Raw genomic sequence first — 19,939 nt, 5'->3', positions numbered from 1 at the left:
TAGCGAGGGGATTTGAGTACAGGGGCAGGGAGGTGTTACTACAGTTGTACAGTGCCTTGGTGAGGTCACACCTGGAGTATTGTGTACAGTTTTGGTCTCCTAACTTGAGGAAGGACATTCTTGCTATTGAGGGAGTGCAGCGAAGGTTCACCAGACTGATTCCTGGGATGTCAGGACTGACATATCAAAGACTGGGTCAACTGGGCTTGTATTCACTGGAGTTCAGACAAATGAGAGGGGACCTCATAGAAACGTTTAAAATTCTGACGGGTTTGGACAGGTTAGATGCTGGAAGAATGTTCCCAATGTTGGGGAAATCCAGAACCAGGGGTCACATTGTTACGATAAGGGGTAAGCCATTTAGGACTGAGATGAGGAGAAACTTCTTCACCCAGAGAGTGGTGAACCTGTGGAATTCTCTACCACAGAAAGTTGTGGAGGCCAATTCACTAAATATATTCAAAAAGGAGTTAGATGTCGTCCTTGCTATTGGGGGATCAAGGGGTGTGGCGAGAAAGCAGGAATGGGGTACTGAAGTTGAGTGTTCAGCCATGAACTCATTGAATGGCGGTGCAGACTCGAAGGGCTGAATGGCCTACTCCTGCACCTATTTTCTATGTTTCTATCATTGGAAGTGTAGGATTAATCCCCTTTAGTTGTGCAATGGTATATATTACAGCTAGCCAAACACACACAATTGAAAGCTTTTGAGAAAATGTCACTGTAAACTCCTTTCTTTCTCCTGCTGTGCCCCAGGCCACACATTGCGTGAACGTCCTGAGGGCAACTTGTTTTCTAATGTCACAGGAATGGCATTGGGGAGGCCAGAACTTCACTGCCCAGAGCCTGAGGCTGGATCAAACTACAGGTTGTATCTCTCTAGTCCGGGACTCTTTCATGTGGAAACATCCGTAGTTCGGCATTAGTTGGGCCTGCGGAAGAGGAAGGGTTTTTTTTTAAGTTTCGATTGGCTGATTAGCCAGTGTGTTCGGCGATCAGCTGGGAGCGTCTGTCTGTCAGTCAGTGTGTGTGCACGAGTACTGAGGGAGCTGTGCACAGGCTGCCACGGCAGGCACTCTCATACAGGAGCCCGGGTGCTGTCCACCGGTCAGCAAGATCTCCTGTGGTTTGGGAAATTCTCTGTTCAGGCACCGACCGGTCAGGTCCTGAGGTGGCCGGACTGGAGAGGTACAACTGTATTGCTGTGCTGCAAACTGACACTACATATACATTAAAACAGATGAACACCAAGGACAGGAAAAGACCAGCATGTCCCAGTATAACTCCTGTACACTATGCCCCACCCCCCACCCACCGGAGGAGCAAAACAAAATTGAAAGGACCATGGACCAATTTGGGTAATTAACCGCTGGGAAATTCTTCTCTGGTCTCTAAAGGCAATCAAACAAGTTCCCGATACCTTGTACGCATTCAGAAACTCTCCCAACTCCCTTTTGAATGCTTGCAGCAAACCCACACGCTCTTGTACCAGCAACTTGTCTGAGGTCACTGTGCAGAGACATTCCTCCAGATAGCTAACCTAGTTCTATGCTTAAGTAATGTATCCTCATGCCCTCTGGTCCTTCCTAACCAATTTAGCTTGACTCCCCTGTCCACATAGACCAACATTACAGACTAAACTAAAACTGCATCCCCCAGCATGCATTTAATGATTTAGGGCTAAATAAATAACTAGCTTCGGGGATGGGAGAGAAGCTGAAAATAGTTTTGTTCCGTTAGTTGCCCTGGCTGCATATCTGAAATCCTCTTGCTTGTTATTCCAGCTGATTGGAGAAAGTAAATTGTCTATGTGCAGGTTTGTCTTCCTGCCTTTCTCTTCCCTTCTCATTTTGATTTATTCAGCTTGCTCTGATTTTTCTTCAAAGCAGAAAAATTGTCTTTTTTCAAAAAAAAAATCTTTTTTCTTTACCCCAAACAGCAAAAAGATTTTATATATATTCTATATAAATAGCAAGCTGCAAAATTTGTTTTTCTTTTTCACCCACCTGTAAAACACTCATGTTTAGGCTAATAATTTATGAAAGATTAAGCCCGTGTCCAGAATGGATTTTTTTTTAAATGAAATGTTATGGGGATGGTGTTTGATGAGTTGTGGGTTCAAGTCCCACTCCAGAGACTTGAGCGCACAAATCTGGGCTGACTCTCCAGTGCGGTGCTGCACTGTCAGAGGTGCTGTCTTTCGGATGTAACGTTAAACTGAGACCATGTCTGCTCTGAGGTGGGTGTAAAAAATCCTATGGTGCTATTTTGAAGCAGTGCAGGGAAGTTATTCCTGATGTCCTGGGGCCAATATTTATCCCTCAATCAGCATCACAAAAAATAGATTCTGGTCATTATCACATTGCTGTTTGCAGGAGCTTGCTGTGTGCAAATTGGCTGCTGTGTTTACTACTTTACAAGAGTGACTACACTTCAGAAGTACTTCACTAAAGCACTTTGGGACATCCTGAGGTCATGAAAGGCACTATATAAATGCAAGTCTCTTTAGTACCAAAATATGAGCTCGCCATCACTTGGGGAAGCTGGGCCAAACATTAGCTTCTTTGCTTTCCCTTGGTTTTTAGTTTTTTTTTCTAACGATGCTGGGGTTTGTACTTTAGCAGGAATTCAGTAACTATAACATGAAAAGTCAGTTCAGTGGTGCCAGGAAGAGATGGCATGGTTAATTAGTCTTCACACTGAGGGCACTCTTCTTCCTGTTGTGTAGTACTACCACTGTGTTAAATGGGATAGATTCAGAATAGATCTAGCAGCTCAAAACTGCGCATCCATGAGGCATTATGGGTCAGTAGCAGAATTGTATGCCACCACAATCTGTAATTGCTCATTCTACCATTACCATCAAGCCAGAGGACCAACCCTGGTTCAATGAAGCATGCAGAAGAGCATACCAGAAGCAGCAGCAGGCATAGCTAAAAATGAGGTGCAGCTACAGTACAGGACTACATGCATACTAAACAGCAGAAGCAACATGCTATAGACAGAGTTAAGTGAGTCCACAACCAAAGCTCTGCAGTTCTGCCACATCCAGCTGTGAATGGTGGTGGACAATTAAAGAACTAACAGGAGAAGAACTAACATGAACATCCCCATCCTCAATGATGGTGGAGCTGAGCACGTGAGTGCAAAAGATGAGGCTAAAACATTTCCAGCCATCTTCAGCCAGAAGTGCTGAGTGGATGATCCATCTCTACCTCCTCCTGAGGTTCCCATCATCACACAAGCCAGTCTTTAGCCAATTCGATTCACTCCACGTGATATCAAGAAACGACGGGACACACTGGATACAGCAAAGGCTATGGGCCCCTGCTGCAGTGCTCCAGGGATATTCAACATTCAGGAAGGATAGACAGAAAGGAAAAGGAGGTGGGGTAGCATTGCTGGTTAAAGAGGAAATTAATGCAATAGTAAGAAAGGACATTAGCTTGGATGATGTGGAATCTGTATGGTTAGAGCTGCAGAATACCAAAGGGCAGAAAACGCTAGTGGGAGTTGTGTACAGCCCTCCAAACAGTAGTAATGAGGTTGGAGACAGCATCAAACAAGAAATAAGGGATGTGTGCAATAAGGGTACAGCAGTTATCATGGGTAACTTTAATCTACATATATAGATTGGGCTAACCAAACTGGTAGCAATACAGTGGAAGAGGATTTCCTGGAGTGTATTAGGAATGGTTTTCTAGACCAATGTCGAGGAACCAACTAGAGGGCTGGCCATCCTAGACTGGGTGATGTGTAATGAGAAAAGACTAATTAGCAATCTTGTTGTGAGGCCCCTTAGGGAAGAGTGACCATAATATGGTAGAATTCTTTATTAAGATGGAGAGTGACAGTTAATTCAGAGACTAGGGTCCTGAACTTAGGGAAAGGTAACTTTGATGGTATGAGATGTGAATTGGTTTGAATAAATTGGCGAATGATACTTAAAGGGTTGATGGTGGATAGACAATGGCAAACATTTAAAGATCACATGGATGGACTTCAACAATTGTACATCCTGTCTGAAGTAAAAATAAAACGGGGAAGGTGGCTCAACCGTGGCTAACAAGGGAAATTAAGGATAGTGTTAAATCCAAGGAAGAGGCATATAAATTGGCCAGAAAAAGCAGCAAACCTGATGACTAGGAGAAATTTATAATTCAGCAGTGGAGAACAAAGAGTTTAATTAGGAAGAGAACAATAGAGTATGAGAGGAAGCTTGCTGGGAACATAAAAACTGACTGCAAAAGCTTCTATGGATATGTGAAGAGGAAAAGATTAGTGAAGACAAACGTAGGTCCCTTGCAGTCAGATTCAGGTGAATTTATAATGGGGACAAAGAAATGGCAGACCAGTTGAACAAATACTTTGGTTCTGTCTTCACGAAGGAAGACACAAATAACCTTCTGGAAATACTAGGGGACCGAGGGTCTAATGAGAAGGAGGAACTGAAGGAAATCCTTATTAGGTGGAGAATTGTGTTAGGGAAATTGATGGGATTGAAGGCCAATAAATCCCCAGGGCCTGATGGTCTGTATCCCAGATTAGTTAAGGAAGTGGCCCTAGAAATAGTGGATGCATTCCAACAGTCTATCGACTCTGGATCAGTTCCTATGGACTAGAGGGTAGCTAATGTAACACCACTTTTATAAGAGGCAGAGAGAAAACGGGTAATTTATAGACCAGTTAGCCTGACATCAGTAGTGGGGAAAATGTTGTAATCAATTGTTAAAGATGAAATAGCGCATTTGGAAAGCAGTGACCGGATCGGTCCAAGTCAGCAAGGGTTTATGAAGGGGAAATCATGCTCAACAAATCTTCTGGAATTTTTTGAGGATGTAACTGGTAGAGTGGACAAGGGAGAACCAGTGGATGTGGTGCATTTGGACTTTCAAAAGGCCTTTGACAAGGTCCCGCACAAGAGATTGGTGTGCAAAATCAAAGCACATTGGGGATAATGTACTGACGTGGATAGAGAACTGGTTGACAGGAAGCAGAGAGTCGAGATAAACGGATTCTTTTCAGAATGGCAGACTGTGACTAGTGGGGTGCCGCAGGGCTCAGTGCTGGGACCCCAGCTATTTACAATATACATCAATGATTTAGATGAGGGAATTGAATGTAATATCTTCAAGTTTGCAGATGACACTAAGCTGAGTGGTGGTGTGAGCTGTGAGGAGGATGCTAAGAGGCTGCAGAGTGACTTGGACAGGTTAGGTGAGTGGGCAACTGCATGGCAGATGCAGTATAATTGGATAAATGTGAGGTTATCCACTTTGGTGGCAAAAACACGAAGGCAGAATATTATCTGAATGGCGGCAGATTAGGAAAAGGGGAGATGCAACGAGACCTGGGTGTCATGGTACATCAGTCATTGAAAGTTGGCATGCAGATACAGCAGGTGGTGAAGAAGGCAAATGGTATGTTGGCCTTCATAGCTAGGGAATTTGAGTATAGGAGCAGGGAGGTCTTACTGCAGTTGTACAGGGCCTTGGTGAGGCCTCACCTGGAATATTGTGTTCAGTTTTGGTCTCCTAATCTGAGGAAGGGCGTTCTTGCTATTGAGGGAGTGCAGCGAAGGTTCACCAGACTGATTCCTGGGATGGCAGGACTGAAATGTGAGGGGAGACTGGTTCGATTGGGCCTGTATTCACTGGAGTTTTGAAGGATGAGAGGGGTTCTCATAGAAACGTATAAAATTCTGATGGGACTGGACAAGTTAGATGCAGGAAGAATGTTCCCAATGTTGGGGGATGTCCAGAACCAGGGGACAGTCTGAGGACAAAGGGTAAGCCATTTAGGACTATGGTGAGGAGAAACTTCTTCACTCAGTGGTTAAGCTATGGAATTCTCTACCGCAGACAGTTGTTGATGCCAGTTCATTGGATATATTCAAGAGGGAGTTCGATATGGCTCTTACGGCTAAATGGATCAAGGGGTATGGAGAGAAAGCAGGAAAGGGGTACTGAGGTGAATGATCAGCCATGATCTTATTGAATGGTGGTGCAGGCTCGAAAGCCTACTCCTGCAGCTATTTTCTATGTTTCCAGAACTAGCCACGCCTCTAATCCAGCTTGTTCCAGTACAGCTACAACACTGGTATCTACCCAACAATGTGGAATAGATATGTCCTGTTCACAAAAATTCAAAAGGATATTTGGAATGCTGAGAGCATGAGAAATTCTTGGCAAGTAAAATTAAGGAAAACCCAAAGATGTTCTATAAATATATTAAGAGCAAGAGGATCATTAAAGAAAGGGTAGGGCCTATTGGAGACCATGAGGGTAGTCTCTGTGGAGGTAGATGATGTTGGTATGGTTCTTAAATACTTTGCGTCAGTTTTCACAAAGGAAAGGGGCAATGTGGATATTGCTATCGAGGAGGAGAGTGTATTTCATCCAGAATTTCATAGTGCGAGGGGAGTTATTAAGGGATTTAACAGCTTTGAAAGTAGATCCCCAGGTCCAGATGAAATGCATCCCAGGCTGTTAAGTGAAGTAAAAGAGGAAATAACCGAGGCGACCATCATTTTTCAGTCCTCTCTGGATTTGGCCATGGTACTAGAGGACTGCTAATGTGGTACCCTTTTTTAAGAAGGGATAGACGGAGTAATTACAGACCTGTCAGCCTAACCGCTGGTGGGAAAATTATTGGAAAAAATCCTGAAAGACAGGATAAATCTACATTTAGAAAGACCAGGATTAATTAGGGACAGTCGGCATGGATTTGTTAAGGGAAGATTAACCTGATTGAATTTTTCGAGGAGGTAACCAGGAGGGTCAGTGAGGGTAGTGTGTACAATGTAGTGTATATGGACTTTAGCAAAGCTTTTGATGTCCCACATGGCAGGCTGGACACTAAGGTTAAAGCCCACGGGATTCAGGGAAAGTGGCAAGTTGGATCCAAAATTGGCTTAGCGGTAAGAAGCAAAGGGTAATGGTTGATGGATGTTTTTGTGACTGGAAGGATGTTTCCAGTGAGGTTCCGCAGGGCTCAGTACTGGGTCCCTTGCTTTTTGTGGCATACATCAATGATCTAGATTTGAATATAAGGGATATGATTAAGAAGTTTGCAGATGACACTAAAGTTGGCTGTGTGGTTGATAATGAAGAGGAAAGTCATGAACTGCAGGAGGATATCAATCTACTCGTCAGGTGGGCAGAGCAGCGGCAAATGGAATTTAATTTGGAGAAGTGTGAGGTAATGCACTTGGGGCAGGCTAATAAGGAAAGGCATTAAACGGTAGGCCACTTAATAGTGTAGATGAACAAAGGGACCTTGGAGTGCTTGTCCACAGATCCCTGAAAGTAGCAGGCCAGGTGGATAAGATGGCTAAGAAGGCATATGGAATGCTTGCCTTTATTGGCTGAGGCATAGAATACAAGAGCAGGGAGATTATGCTTAAATTGTACAATACTCTGGTTAGGCCACAGTTCTGGTCGCCTTATTCTAGGAAGGATATGATTGCATGAGAGAGGGTGCAGAGGAGATTTACTAGAATGCTGCCTGGAATGGAGAATCTTAGCTATGAGGACAGATTGGATAGGCTGGGTTTGTTCTCCTTGGAGGCTGAGGAGAGACCTCAATAAGGTGTTTAAAATTTTGAGGGGCCTGGATATAGTGGATAGCAAGGGTGTATTTCCCTTGGTGGAGTGGTCAATTACGAGGGGGCATGGTTTTCGGGTGGTTGGCGGAAGGTTCAGAGGGGATTTGAGGGGAAGCTTCACGCAGAGGTTGGGGAGGTCTGAAACTCACTGCCTGGAAGGGTGGTGTATGCAGAAACCTTCACATTTAAAAGCTGCTTGGATGGGCACTTGAAGTGCCGTAACCTGCAGGGTTACGGACCTAGAGCTGGTAAGTGGGATTAGACTGGATAATTCTTGTTGGCTGGCGCAGATACGATGGTAAGTACTGCAGGGAATTGAATATAGCCAAGGTGATTGATCTGGACTAGTTTCGATCGCCTGGATGGGTCAGAGGAATTTTTCCAGATTTTTTTTTTTCCCAAATTGGCCTGGGTTTTTATCTTTTTTTTTTTCCCGCCTCCATGGAGATCACATGGCTCCGGTTGGGGTGGAGTGTAGAATGTTGTGGTGCAAGGAGTGTCGTAGTTGTGTGGGGCGGACTGGTTGGGCTGGGTGCTCTTTACCTTTCCACCATTGTTCATTGGTTTATATGTAACCTTCAGGGCTACTGACCGAGGACCGAGTGGCTTTATCGGCCGCCGTGGACACGATGGGCAGAAATGGCGGCCTCCTGCGCTGTAGATTTTAAAATTCAATCCGGCCAATTACTGCCCCATCAGTCTACTCAATCAGCAGCAATGTGATGGAAGGTGCCATCGACAATGCTATCAAGTGGCTCTTGCTCACTAATAACCTGCTCACCAATGCGCAGTTTGGGTTCTGCCAGGACCACTCTGCTCCAGACCTCGGAGCACAATGACAAACTGCAACTTCAGGATTTCCACATTGGGCTATACGCATGCGCTAAACTCAAGTTGTAGACAGTTTTAAAGGCAAAATGATGGTGAACGCTGCTGGATGGTCATCAGGGCTGCAAATTCTAGGCCAGTGAAGCAGTCCGTGCCCACAGGCAGCAAGATCTGGATGACTTTCAGGCTTGGGCTGATGAGCAGCAAGTAACATTTGCACCACACGTGCCTATCTCCAATAAGAGGGAGTCTAACCACCGCACCATGACATTCAATGGTCTTACTATTGCTGAATCTGGGCTATCCACATAAATATTGTGGCTACAAGAGCAGGTCAGAAGCTGGGTATTCTGCGGTGTGTCTCACCTCCTGACTCCCCAAAGCGTTTCCACCATCTACAAAGCACAAGTCTGGAGTGTGATGGAATACTCTCCACTTGCCTGGATGAGTGCAGCAGCTCCAACAACACTCAAAGCTTGACACCATCCAGAACAAAACAGCCTGCTTGATTGCCACCCCGTCCACCACCTTATACATTTATTCCCTCCACCACTGGTGCACGGTGGCCTCGCATTGTACCATTTACAAGATGCACTGCAGCAACCCACCAAGGCTGCTTCGACAAACAAAAGGCAGGTAACTATAGGCCGGTTAGTTTAACATCTGTAGTGAGGAAAATGCTTGAAGCAATCATTAAGGAAGAAATAGCGGGACATCTAGATAGGAATAGTGCAATCAAGCAGACGCAACATGGATTCATGAAAGGGAAATCATGTGTAACTAATTTACTGGAATTCTTTGAGGATATAACGAGCATGGTGGATAGAGGTATATCGATGGATGTGGTGTATTTAGATTTCCAAAAGGCATTCGATAAGGTGCCACACAAAAGGTTATTGCAGAAGATAAAGGTACGCGGAGTCAGAGGAAATGTATTCGCACGAATAGAGAATTGGCTGGCTAACAGAAAGCAGAGAGTCGGGATAAATGGGTCCATTTTCGGGTTGGAAATCGGTGGTTATTGGTGTGCCACAGGGATTGGTGCTGGGACCACAACTGTTTACAATATACATGGATGACCTGGAAGAGGGGACAGAGTGTAGTGTAACAAAATTTGCAGATGACACTAAGATTAGTGGGAAAGCGGGTTGTGTAGAGGACACCGAGAGGCTGCAAAGAGATTTAGATAGGTTAGGTGAATGGGCTAAGGTTTGGCAGATGGAATACAATGTTGGAAAATGTGAGGTCATCCACCTTGGGGGGTGGGGGGGGAGAAACAGTAAAAGGAAATATTATTTGAATGGGGAGAAATTACAACATGCTGTGGTGTAGAGGGACCTGGGGGTCCTTGTGCATGAATCCAAAAAATGAGTTTGCAGGTGCAGCAGGTAATCAGGAAGGCGAATGGAATGTTGGCCTTCATTGCGAGAGGGATGGAGTACAAAAGCAGGGAGGTCCTGCTGCAACTGTACAGGGTGTTGGTGAGGCCGCACCTGGAGTACTGCGTGCAGTTTTGGTCACCTTACTTAAGGAAGGATATACTAGCTTTGGAGGGGGTACAGAGACGATTCACTAGACTGATTCTGGAGATGAGGGGGTTACCTTATGATGATAGATTGAGTAGACTGGGTCTTTACGCGTTGGAGTTCAGAAGGATGAGGGGTGATTTTATAGAAACATTTAAAATAATGAAAGGGATAGACAGGATAGAGGCAGAGAGGTTGTTTCCACTGGTCGGGGAGACTAGAACTAGGGGGCACAGCCTCAAAATACGAGAGAACCAATTTAAAACCGAGTTGAGAAGGAATTTCTTCTCCCAGAGGGTTGTGAATCTGTGGAATTCTCTGCCCAAGGAAGCAGTTGAGGCTAGCTCATTGAGTGTATTCAAATCACAGATAGATAGATTTTTAACCAATAAGGGAATTGAGGGTTATGGAGAGCGGGCGGGTAAGTGGAGCTGAGTCCACGGCCAGATCAGCCACGATCTTGTTGAATGGCGGAGCAGGCTCGAGGGGCTAGATGGCCTACTCCTGTTCCTAATTCTTATATTCTTATGACGGCACCTCCCAAACTCACGACCTCTACCACCTAGAAGGACAAAGGCAGCAGCCGCATGGGAACACCGTCCCCTCCAAGTTACGCACCATCCTGACTTGGAAATATCTCGCCATTCCTTTGTCACCGGGTCAAAATCCTGGAACTCCCTAGCTAACAGCTCTGGGAGTATCGTCAGAGACTGCAGCGGCTCAAGAAAGTGGTTCACCGCTGCCTTCAAGGGCAATTACAGTTGGGCAATAAATGTTGGCCTTGCCAGCGATGCCCACATCCCATGAATAAAGTGTCATGCAGTGTCGGTAACTGACCTCTGTACTGTGGCATATGGTATCCTTCTGTACAGTATTAATCCAGGTGGTGGTTGGAATGTGTAAAATTACAGAATTGTACAACATCTGGTTTTGGTGGATGATTAATAGATTCAATAATATGTTCATGACTGTTGGCCAAAATATTTTGCTGTTTCTTTGGGCAGGAACCTGCCCAGTCATTGGATGAAGTATTGATATCTCTGGGAGATTGTAGTAGAAACTGTTCCAATATTCTGGTCAGTTTCTTAAGTACTCTGCTGAAGGTTTCTAGATTTGCCAGCTGGTGCTATTGATGCTGCAGTGTTAACATCAATGAAATGAGTATCATTGATCAGTTAAACTGTGCTTTTAGCTGTTTGTTAAGCCTCTCTTAAAACCTGTATTTTATTCTTGCCATTTATTTAACTTGCATTACTATTTGGCCAGTATATTTTCTTTTAAAATTATAATTCTGCATCACATGATTGATTTTGAATTTATAATAGGCCTGGAGTTGCAGAAAAGTGTACTTATTTAGAGAAAATGGTTTGAAAATACTGTTTGGTGTCTGACTTGTATTTCTTTGCTTTTGACCTGCATGTCTTGATGCATCATTAGCACCATTGTGAGCAGTCTATTTTTTTTGAACATCAGATGATTTATTTAAAGTACACTTACTTGATTACATGATTAAATAAACCTATTAGCATAACATAAACCATAATATATTCTCATATACAAGTGGTTATGGTTCACCCGCCTACCTCCAAGCTTACTTTTTATTGAGAATCCAGTAAATCTTTAGCTTCGTTGATTTTGGATGCAAGGTAAGGAGATCCACCTTTGGGTGGTTAAGCACCATGATCCATCCTCCTGTGTGCCTCCCAGATCTTAACCTTATTAGCTGTAGGGCTCACTCCCAAAATAAGAGCTGCCTCTCTCTTGGTCATTTTAGCCTCAAATCCACCCCTGTAGTATCCACTGAAAGCTGACTTGGGCAGGTTTTGAATGGTTTGTTTCAAAGCTGGTTCCATATGCTTCATAGCTTGGAACAACATACCGGCCTGCAAATGCAGCAGCAACTGTCAGGCCAACCACTGCCATCGTGCTAGCCATTTTTAATGAAAGGCGGATTATCTTTAAAAATATATCTACAAACTGTGCCTTAATATCCCATCACCCCCACATCTTGACCACCTCTTCGCAGTCGTGTTGTCACAGATGTAACCAATACTAAATTTAGATATTTTGATACAAGTTAGAAGTGATCAGAGGTGGCTTGACACTCCAGAGCTGAGTGCTAGATATCTGTTGTGGCCTTCACCGAATGGAGATTGGTGGTTTTTCCTCCACGGGATGGTTGAGGGTCTGAAATTGGGACATGTATAACTGGACCACTTCTGTCCATCCACTTGCTGGCTGACAGTTGCCAGAGAGGCAAACGGGCGATTCTATTTTCACAATGGACAAACGTGCATGGCACAGGAGAACATACGTCCCCGGAAGGTGGGAAAGTGGACATCAGAATAGGCGCTAGATTTTTGGATTTTGGCAAACGGTAGTTTTTTGCCAAAATTACCATTTTGCTGCACTACCCTTTTTAGGTATTTACAGCGCATCGGTGTAAAGTCGAGGATTCACGGCGCAAACCACGTGAGTTTTGGCAACTTTAGTCCGGGACCAGTAGCGCTGCGAGAGAGTCCTTGGGAGGGGGAAAATACATAAAAACATTCACAAAACCCTTATCTACTAAATCGCTGAAAGAATTAAAAAATACAAACTTTAACTTGCCTTTATTTGCAGGTCTTCATACTTACTGCTGCTGGCAGGGTTGCACTGACAGGTTTGACCCTGTCGGTATTCTGGGTGCAGAGTACAGATCCGGAGAGAGACAAAAGCACGACGGTAATGCAATCCGTGGCGTTGCACATAGTTTCATGTCGGCGGCGCTCTCCCTGGCGGGACATGAAAGCGCCGCCACAAAAAGGTGCCCGAAGATCCCGCCAACCGAGTTTTCACCGCAGAGGATCAAATTGTGGCAAAAAATCCGGTCGCAAAGTCAGACACAATCCAGCCCCAAATGTCTCATCTGAGAAATGCAAAAGAAATTTCAACAAGGACCACTTGAGCATTTCTTTTAGACACTATGTACAAATGAGTTCTGTTTTGAATGCTGTCAGACTGTTAAAGCACTCCTGCAATTGTTTGTCAATTTATACAGCATTGGAGAATTTGTACTGAGCTGAAGCTCAGATTTACATTTTAACATTTTAATTGTAAGCTTCTGTACCCAGAGAAAAATCTACGACCAGGGTTACATTCCTGATGAGAGCAGTTTTGGCTGCAATGTTACTTAAAATGTATTTTTCTTCAAGATGAAGTTTGAATATTTTTCCCCTGTTTAAGCCCATGTTTCAGTAATGTGTTTTGATTCCCTCTCTGGCTCTCCTCTTGAAGGTGCCGATTTTTGCTAGGCTATCTTGCCATAAGCATTGGCAACTCTGGTACCTTACTCTTTTTTTTTTTTCCCCATGTGGTTTGAGGTGGTGTGCGCCTTTTTCAAATACGGGGAAGTACCATCACTACCGATCCTGGAGCATTGACTACTCTGATCAGGGTCACAGGATAGTGACGAGCAAGAACCCTGGCTGTTTCTCTCTCCTACTTTCTTTGCTTTACTCTTCTTGACCCTTTCTTCCTCGCCCCCAGCCACCTGTAGCATTCCACTGTTATGTGGATTAATCTAATTCAGCACAGTCCTGGGATTAACTTGGGGACTTTTTCTGATCTGTTTAGCTCAGTATTTTGCAAAATAATTGCAGGTAAATTTTAAACTTTTCAGTTTACATTTCTAAGTGGATTAAGGTTGAAATTGATGGTGACTTAGTGGCACAATGCTGCTCTCCAAGGTTATGCACTAGAATTTGATGGCGAGCTTTTCTACTGGAATAGATCATAGTTGTCATTTATCTGAGCAAGTTTTTCAAATGCAGATGCATTTCTAAAACAACTAATATACAATGGATATTGTTACATGTTACATTGTTACATAAATGGTAACTTCCTCGATTAGTTATAAACAGCAGTTGCCTGCGAACTCCTTTCAAAAAGCAGGTTTCTTTTTTTTTAAACTATGCGAGCTGATTCCTTGTGGCATTGCTTAATTGATGTGGTGTTTTACAATGGCTACGGTGATGTATTGTCAGGTACAATATTACCTGGAAGTCATGACATTGGTGACTTAATGGCGTAAGTTAAATCATTGTGCTCACTGACCCTCCAGTGGTGATTTGCACCACAAATTGCTGGAAAATTAATTGGAATTTGCCGCAGCAAGCATAATGATTGATCGGGAGCAGTGTCACCAATGGCAAAAGCACATTGTGATGTGATGCTACTCTGGTCCAGAAGTGTTTAAAATAGATGTTTTGACAGTTGAACTGATGGGCAGAAACAAGCACTAATTCAAATGATAGAGCTGATTTGCCTTAAGGAATTGTATCTGTCTGATTCGCTCATTGGCTGGGACAATGACCCCCCCCACCCCTTTCCCATTCAGGTTGTTCAAACAACATAAAAACTAGGGACTTCAGTTACTCAAGCAGTCTGTAATCCCTATGCTATTTCTGATTTGCAGCGTGGATTTTAATATGGTATAAGTCTATTTGCAACACCCGATTTCTGATTGGACCCCTTGGAGGATAAGACCAGATTTTTGATGGGTATGTCTTGTCCTCCAAAGGGACCAAACCATTTGGAATGTGTACTTTGATTCTGCCTGGTGTAGACTGGGTCTTTACTCGTTGGAGTTTAGAAGGATGAGGGGTGATCTTATAGAAACATTTAAAATCATGAAAGGGATAGAGGCAGAGAGGTTGTTTCCACTGGTAGGGGAGACTAGAACTAGGGGGCACAGCCTCAAAATACGGGGGAGCCAATTTAAAACCAAGTTGAGAAGGAATTTCTTCCAGAGGGTTGTGAATCTGGAATTCTCTGCCCAAAGAAGCAGTTGAGGCTAGCTCATTGAATGTATTCAAGTCACAGATAGATTTTTAACCATTAAGGGTTACTGGGAGAGGGCGGGTAAGTGGAGCTGAGTCCACGGCCAGATCAGCCATGATCTTATTGAATGGCGGAGCAGGCTCGGGGCTAGATGGCCTACTCCTGTTTCTAATTCTTATGTTCTTATGACAACCCTGCAAAGTGTAATTTAATCCAGTCTTGCCAGACTACAGAATGTAGAAGTATAATTAGTTTTGTGACGATCTTCCAATCCAAACAAATGAGATTTGTTTAAAATCTCTGGATAACCTCCCTTTTTGGCTCATTTGCAGTCCCCACATGTCTGATCAATGGGCAACCATGGTGTGTGGCAGAGTGCACTGAAACACTTTGTAAACTGGGAGGTCCAGGGGCATCCCTTCCAGAACCAAGAGTTGTGTCCAATTGAAGTGAAAGAGTGTAATTTAGGTGGGTGGAAAAAGTTAGTTTCCCAAAGGCATTAAACCAGCTTAGGCGTTACCATCTCAATTTACGATTTTTTTTTTAATTTGAAGGGTAGATGAGGTGTGCGTTTTTGATAAACTGGCATTTAGTGACTCCAGTTTGGTTATGAATCCCACTGGAAATGCAGCTCAATGGAAAGCCCTTTAACTTTAACTTTATTTTTCACTCGCTCCCCTCCTCTCGGTCCTCAGCCCGTGGACAGATTGAACTGTTTGAGGAGAACCTGTAAAACAAACTTGATCCCCGTTTTAGATTTAAACTTTAATTGCTCCTTTCCCTGTGTCCGTGGCAAAGTAACTAACACTAAAGCGAATCCTAGCACCCAACCGAGTCCTCAGCGAGTGAGCAGGTTAAATACGGAGATGAAATCTCCATCCCAGGCCATCTTGGCATGGTGGCTCTGAGCTACCAAGTTTTACTTCAACTTTTTGCTGGGGTTCCCAGAGCCCAGCACTTCACCCTCCTTTTGGTACCCACTGTGGTTCGGGCGTTGGCGTCTTTTCCTGGGGGCCCAGTTATTGGGATAGTGCAGACCCAGAGGGCTAGCGGTTGTGTCGTTGCCTCAGCCCATCAGTCTCTCAGTTCCTGTCGCAGAGGATTTCGGGCCTATAGCGAGGCCTAAAACCTACAACCAGCACTTCTATTTTTAATGTGACTGACACTGTGGCCTCTGCTCCTGGAGCTGTGTAAGATGAAGGGCATAGGAGGAGGGAGAAGGCTTTTGGACACGTTGACCAGGGCCTAACCCCAACCTGAGCTCTTGGTTGGGAATTTTAATCGGTGGGGTTCTGGTTCAGGCCTGGTCCCAATGTTCAGTCCTTGTTAATGGGGCCTGGAGATGCATCGCACAAACATTCTGATTCCCAACCCCGCCAAAAAGGCTTTTGGTGGTTCGGAGCTTGTCGGCTGGTGTGGCTTCACTGTTGGTGCCTTTCTAAATATGTTCAGTATCGACTTATCCGTCGGATGCGCATTGGCGGTACCATAAGGGTCTTCAGGCTCCCCAAATGGGGGCACATGCGCAGAGGAACTTGGAACACTGAAAATAATCACTCCCATAAATGGCTATATTGTGATCACTAACGACCAGATTCCCAATGCATGGGATTAACCATCTGAATGACACAAAAAAGTCACATTTTGAAAGTTTAAGATTGGGCACCAGCGACTCTGTCGCCCCAGATGCATAACTTCTATTGTTTCTGACCAGAGACATTGAAAGAATTGCACCACTGAATAATAAAGGCACCTAATGAGGGCAACAGTTATTTCTAAATTCAAACAATAAACTGATTCCTGTGATTGCTCCAAACACACTGTGCAGCAGGGACAAAGTCCCAGCAAATTATAGTGTGGCTTCCATAATGCCATAAGTCACTCGCTCTAATACTTGTGTACATCGAAGATGTGCTGTTGCTATAATAATTTTCAGCAATTTTGGGCCACAATATATTCTGGACTGTCCCTTTCTGGTCATTTGGAGTTTCACTTGTTTGGGCAGGCAGTTTGTAGACAATAATGTGCAGGTTAAAAGCAACCAGCGTTCGGATTGTTTTAACCGTGTGATGTCTGGAGTGTGTATATCTGCATAAGCTGGAACTCTTCGGGTGGGCGGGGACTGCGCGGCAGGGAAATCTGCTGCACCTTTTATAGAGGAAAAATTTCCAGTAATTGCTTTCTTTCCCACCTTGCCTTTCTAAACGTCTTCAGTTGTAATCTATTAAAATCATGTTCAAATAAAATCTACTGGATCCTGTTATGTAGAGTCGACAGGCTTCTGTGTAAATATCTGTGTAACCTGGCAGCAGTAAGGTTTTGGACTGCTTTTAATTGATGCCATGCCAGCATACCCTTGCGGAAAGTGGTTCCACATACAGGTAATTAGTCTCATCAGGACCACTTAGAAATGTCAAGCCAATTAAGTTAGTTAATCACAATTAAATGTTATATTTACCTTATTTTTGTAAATGTGTGTGGGGTTTACAACATCAGCCATGCGTGCTGATGTTGTAATAACTTGCTGTAGGGGATGCTTAGCCTGGCTGGATGAGTGTGTTAAACTAACATCTTAGTCTTCAGTGTCTTTCAGGAAGGAACAGTGGTTAATCACACTTTTCTCCCTGCCCTAAGAACACATTTGGTCTTTGAGAGCAGATTCTGTGAGCAGGCTCATGGCCTTTATTGCAAAGGGGATGGAGTATAAAAGCAGGGAAGTTTGCTACAGCTATACAAGGTATTGATGAGGCCACATCTGGAATACTGTGTGCAGTTTTGGTTTCCATATTTCCGACAGGATGTACTTGCTTTGGAGGCAGTTCAAAGAAGGTTCACTAGGTTGATTCTGGGGATGAGGGGTTTGAATTGAGGAAAGGTTGAGTAGGTTGGAGTTCAGAAGAATGAGGGGTGATCTTATTGAAATGTATAAGATTGAGGGGGCTTGACGAGGTGGATGCAGAGAGGATGGGTTCCAGTATCGGACTCCCGCTAGAACGGCGCACATCGGAAAGGCCCGCCTAATTTGTAGAATTAATTGTGCCGAATATTTACTTCGCGATTCTCTGATAGCTGTAGGCCCGTTTCTAGCTCGGCGTGGCGCAGCAGGAGCTGCTGGGGGCGGAGCTACAGCCCTGCGCCAAAAATTGTGCCGGCAGCTGCACGCGTGCGCGGTAGCTCCCGGCCCTCCCAGTGTGTCCCGTCTCTCGGGCGACGACCCTATCCCTGGGTGCAGGGACATCGCCCTTATCCCGGGCTGCGTGGCCTGACTCATCTTGCCTCATCGGCGGGGCCTGCCCGCCCGGCATCTCGCTGGGGGAGGGCCCCGCCCGAAGCGTCGTCTGTGTCTTGTGCGGGCCCCTTCCCGAAGTCCTCGGTGGGGCCCGGCTTCCTCTTCTCCTTGTCCTCGTCCTCTTTGTTGTCTTTGTTTTTTGGGAGTGACTTTTTCTTAATCTCCACTCCCCTTCCCCACCCACCTTCCCAACCTAAAACTTGCCAGTTTGGGACTTCACTCACCTACAGCTGCTTTAATGCTATGTGCTATGTTTGTGTGTCTTGGCTCAAAGTTTGCCTACATGTCAATTCGGAGACATTGGAGGCAGCAAGCTCTTACCAGCTGAGTGTGCGTGTGTTCAACCTCTGAATGACCCTCCTTCACCTGATGACATTTTAATCTATCTATCTCCTTCAGGCCCCTAATGCTGTCCAAAGGTTTCAGAAACTGTGTACTGCTTCAGTATGCTAGGATATCATTATTTTTTTTCCCCCGAGTGGTGACTTAAAAAATAAATTCTTTACTCCATCCTTTTGAAATAGGCCTTTTCAAATTGAATTGCCATCAAGGGATACCATTAAACTGTTCGGAGTCAGAACAGTTGAGCTGACACGGAATTTAAAATGGTACACTTGCATATCCCTGAATAACATCTTTGCAGTATGACCAAACAGATTAGCACTGACTACAGGGTAAAATCCAACCATATGCTCCCAATGGTTTTGGCAGATTGAATTTAGTACTTTTATTTACAATTATTTTAAATGGGGTTGTCTCATTGTAAAAGGGATTTGTAATTGTAAAATTTCCAGCACGTAAATTGCTATGGAAAATGGTGACCATCTTCAGGTTGGGTTTAAAATAATTGAAATTCCTAAATCACTGAATCCAACCTGCAAGAATATTAGGAAATGTCTAACTTTAGTATTCTGGTACCATGTGGAGTATCCATTTGGGTATGAGCACCGAAAAGACAAACTTAAATGGAGTAGAAACCAGCCACAAGTGCAAATTAAATTATTTCAAATGTTTGTCTTTTAAAAAAAAAAAAAAAAATCACACTTCAATTCCCATTAGTTGCTTTAAACTGCACACGAGTGATATGGCAGCACCTTGCAACATGTGAATCGGGAACATTTAGTGGCAGATTAGCAGTCAGCAACTTTTGGGTGCAACTATGATACTGCACTATATAACCTGACATTAGCCAAAGAAACATTCAGATACTGCAATTTTAGATTGCTCATGTGTTTGTGTTGGATTGGTAGTGATTTTCTGTATAAGGAGAGGTGAGGAAATAAATTGCTATGATTTGGGAGTACATTTGCTTCTGTTTTAAGTGCTATAAATTATCGATAAGGGAGTGAAGGGTTCTGGGGAGCGGGCAGGAAAGTGGAGTTGAGCCCAGGATCAGATCAGCCATGATCTTATTAAATGACGGAGCAGGTGCGAGTGGCCAAATGGCCTACTGCTCCTATTTCTTATGTTCTTTGCTGTGAATTGCATGGGGAGCTGTAAAGGAATCTTGCTGATGGTGCTGACTGATCGGGAAATGCTTACTTGTTGACTTGTACAAAACTTCTACCCAACATGCACTGATTTGCTCCTACTCGATTGTTTTTATCGATGGGGAACAATGAATTCGACTCATTGTGCGACTGGATGGATAATTTCTTGTTTATGCATACATCATAGTCCCTACATACATCTAGGACACAAGATGTTCTGTGTATTCTTAAGTCTTTATATAGGAAGATTTTTTGCTGGATTATGATAAATTTCAACTGTAGTTGGGGCATAGGTTCAAAAACTATACACAAGTTTCCATATTTGTTCTGCAAACTGCACTCTGAATCCTGTTTCAGGTGTTCTTAGTGTTTGGCGGGG

At 44.1% G+C, this 19,939-nt stretch overlaps 1 protein-coding gene and 1 pseudogene across 2 annotated transcripts in view; one reads left to right on the top strand and one right to left on the bottom strand.

The window, feature by feature from the left end:
• The window catches only part of LOC139233789 (ras-related protein Rab-5C), a 51,028-nt gene that overhangs the window by 12,808 nt on the left and 18,281 nt on the right, over nt 1–19,939 (top strand). The gene's annotated exons all lie outside the window — the stretch shown is intronic.
• Nucleotides 11,559–11,895, bottom strand: LOC139233594 (mitochondrial import inner membrane translocase subunit TIM14 pseudogene; annotated as a pseudogene).

Source organism: Pristiophorus japonicus, chromosome 21 (assembly GCF_044704955.1).
Source record: "Pristiophorus japonicus isolate sPriJap1 chromosome 21, sPriJap1.hap1, whole genome shotgun sequence".
In the NCBI taxonomy this organism is placed as follows: Eukaryota; Metazoa; Chordata; class Chondrichthyes; family Pristiophoridae; genus Pristiophorus; species Pristiophorus japonicus.
The sequence above is the reverse complement of the archived record's forward strand: the minus strand, read 5'-3'. Positions and strand labels throughout refer to the sequence as shown.